The sequence below is a fragment of the Anopheles darlingi genome, chromosome 3, assembly GCF_943734745.1.
Source record: "Anopheles darlingi chromosome 3, idAnoDarlMG_H_01, whole genome shotgun sequence".
NCBI lineage: Eukaryota > Metazoa > Arthropoda > Insecta > Diptera > Culicidae > Anopheles > Anopheles darlingi.
This window is the reverse complement of record NC_064875.1, coordinates 37,713,439-37,715,938: the sequence shown is the minus strand read 5'-3', so window position 1 is coordinate 37,715,938 and position 2,500 is coordinate 37,713,439. Positions and strand designations below refer to the sequence as shown.

Sequence of the window (2,500 nt, the reverse complement as noted above, 5' to 3'; positions counted from 1 at the left end):
GTTGGGAACAAAATATCCCAACACGGGATGGGCATCCTTGGCATCGGCCCTGTCGTGTTAAATGAATTTGTCTTCGTATTTGGAAGCATGCGCTTTTTTTTCACACGAATGCAAACAAAACAATCATCCGATACAATAAGATACTTATTCATCCATCTTACGCTTACAACAGCTTGTATGCATGATTGATTTGCCTGAGCGAAGTAAATATTGGCAACAGTGATTGTTTTGCTGCTATTCATGTAGCAGTTGCAAAAAGCAAGGATATTTTTTTTAAAATTCCGATAAAACCATAATTTACCTTCCGTTTTCCGAAACCAACCGAATCATGCCAGCTCCAACGAGTAGTGGAAATAGAGCGATAAAAATCGAAACTAAAAAACGTGTGCCCCCAGTTTTGCATTACAGTTGCTCTTATCTGCTTAACTAGATTCTAGTTTGTAATAACTTCACAAGTTCGTGTTCATATTTTTTCACATTTTCACACCATTTTCAATGTACTCCCTTTGCTCATTATCCCATTTTTGACATTGTTGGTTAAACTGTTTACAGAAAACTGACATCTGATCAACGCTTTACCTTATATAATCAAGTTTTTGTTTGTTTGTTTTTCGGTTTTTTTTCCGGATATATTATCGACATTCATGTATAGTAGAAGTTGTTTGTTTTAGAACCATTAGACGGTTCTTGTTTTCTTGCATCTTGTAACTTCTTTCTGGCGCTAGTGTATTTATGCCTATCTGTGTGTCTGCGTGTGTGGGTGTTTGTGTGTGTGTTTCCTTTGTATGTTCGTACACGATTTCACTACCTCTAAAACGCCAATTATGTGCCGAAGGATAAAAGTTGTCGTTAATAACTAGGACTGCGAGCTTCAGTCGGTATGGATTAAAGGTTTCTTTCGATAGTCTCGGTAAAAGAAAAGGAAGTATCAAACTGTCAAACGATCTCGATTCAAAGAGCACAAGGATAAGTAAAGATAACAGTGGATGATATTACAAACTAGAGAACCAAAGGAATGCTAAATATGTTGTAGCTTGTAATTCGGGTCTACATTTTTTTAATCATTGTGAACAATGCGATTTTATCGAATCTTTTAGTCGCTTTGCAAATAGCAGATTTGTCGAAAGCGTTAATACCACGGTAGACCGACCAACGTGCGACGTCAATAACCTTACTGTTTCTTCGCGTCCTGTAAAAGAGTAAGACAATTGAATCGGTAGGTTTTGCTTGTCGAGTCTAACGGTTGCTCTCAAGTACACAGAACAGAAACGCTGTAGGCTACGCTTAGCCACGCGCGCAAATGCTTAAGAAAACGATTTGGAAACAGACTGGTTTTTGTGGTGGTACAATTTGCAATTGGATTTAATAAATAGTTTGCGTTTGATCATATTTTCGTTCACCCTTAGTGTTGTTCGATGCGTTAAAATGTTGCTACATTGTTTTGTCTTTATGCCATGTCTTTCAAATCAAGTGCGGATATCGTTTGAGCAGCTGATCCTCTTATAGACACCGTGTACTAAACCCTCCCCCCAGAACATTGGTGTAAGCCGTGTGATTGATGTCTGCCTGTACGCAAGTGTTCGGTGATAGATACTAAATTTCAAACCTCTTCTATCCACTCACCATCATGCTCCTAAACCTCACAACACATCTGATCTACACCGATCACTTGCCAGTCATTCGCCGAAAAGAAGTGGAAAAGCTATGCTCGGCATCAAAACCAATGATTAAAACTAACAATTAATCAACGTAGTAACGTAACAATGTGGTAAATAGTCGTGTCGATCTGGTATATAGTTTAAATCATCTTATGCTTCAAATACCCGACGATAATATGATTCTCGAACGATAAATCTGTCTTGTCTCATGGTGCTTGATGTCCCAGCGCTTCTTAATCCAACGACTCTTTTTTTTTTATTTTCCTGTTCCAGTCTAGCTCTTGATTATCGTAGCAAAACCATACTACCATTTGCGATTCTCTCAGTTTGACAAGACATCGAATTTTAGTTTACGCAATGTTGGACTCGCAGGAGTGCTCGATAAATCGTATCATGAATAAACATTCTAGTTTTTTTTTGTTTACTATTACGCGTTTGATAGCGATTCACAGTTTCTTGTTTTGATAGTTTTTTTTAAATGTTTTATACTTTTTATTTATTTTCTCCAAGTACATGTTTCCTTTTTTTGCGGTTTTCTTTAGGGTTTATTGTTCTAACAAGTCGCAAGGCCATTTCCGCGGCTGCAGAAAATACAATGCAGATATATAGCTCTTTGCGTGAGGAGCGCCGTTCCTTGTGAATGATCTTCATGGTGTACATGGTTTTCATTCTGTGTCCCACCATCAACGCTCACACGCCCGGTGAAGGTTGGACCAAAATTTATCCATTGTTTGTTGGGCTTCCCGTTTTTTCTACTATCTGTTATATGAATATGTGTGTGTCTGTATGTGTGTTTATGTGTGTGCGTGTGTGTGCGTGAATGTGTGTGCTTGTGTTTGGGA

General features: G+C 38.2%; 1 protein-coding gene across 9 annotated transcripts in view; it reads right to left on the bottom strand.

Moving 5' to 3' along the window:
* The window catches only part of LOC125957044 (terminal nucleotidyltransferase 5C), a 35,661-nt gene that overhangs the window by 385 nt on the left and 32,776 nt on the right, over positions 1-2,500 (bottom strand). For all 9 annotated transcript variants that reach the window (XM_049689429.1, XM_049689423.1, XM_049689427.1 and 6 more), the window contains one exon: positions 1-2,500. This exon is cut by the window's left edge and continues 385 nt beyond it; it is cut by the window's right edge and continues 5,032 nt beyond it. The gene's annotated coding sequence lies outside the window, so the exon portion shown is untranslated.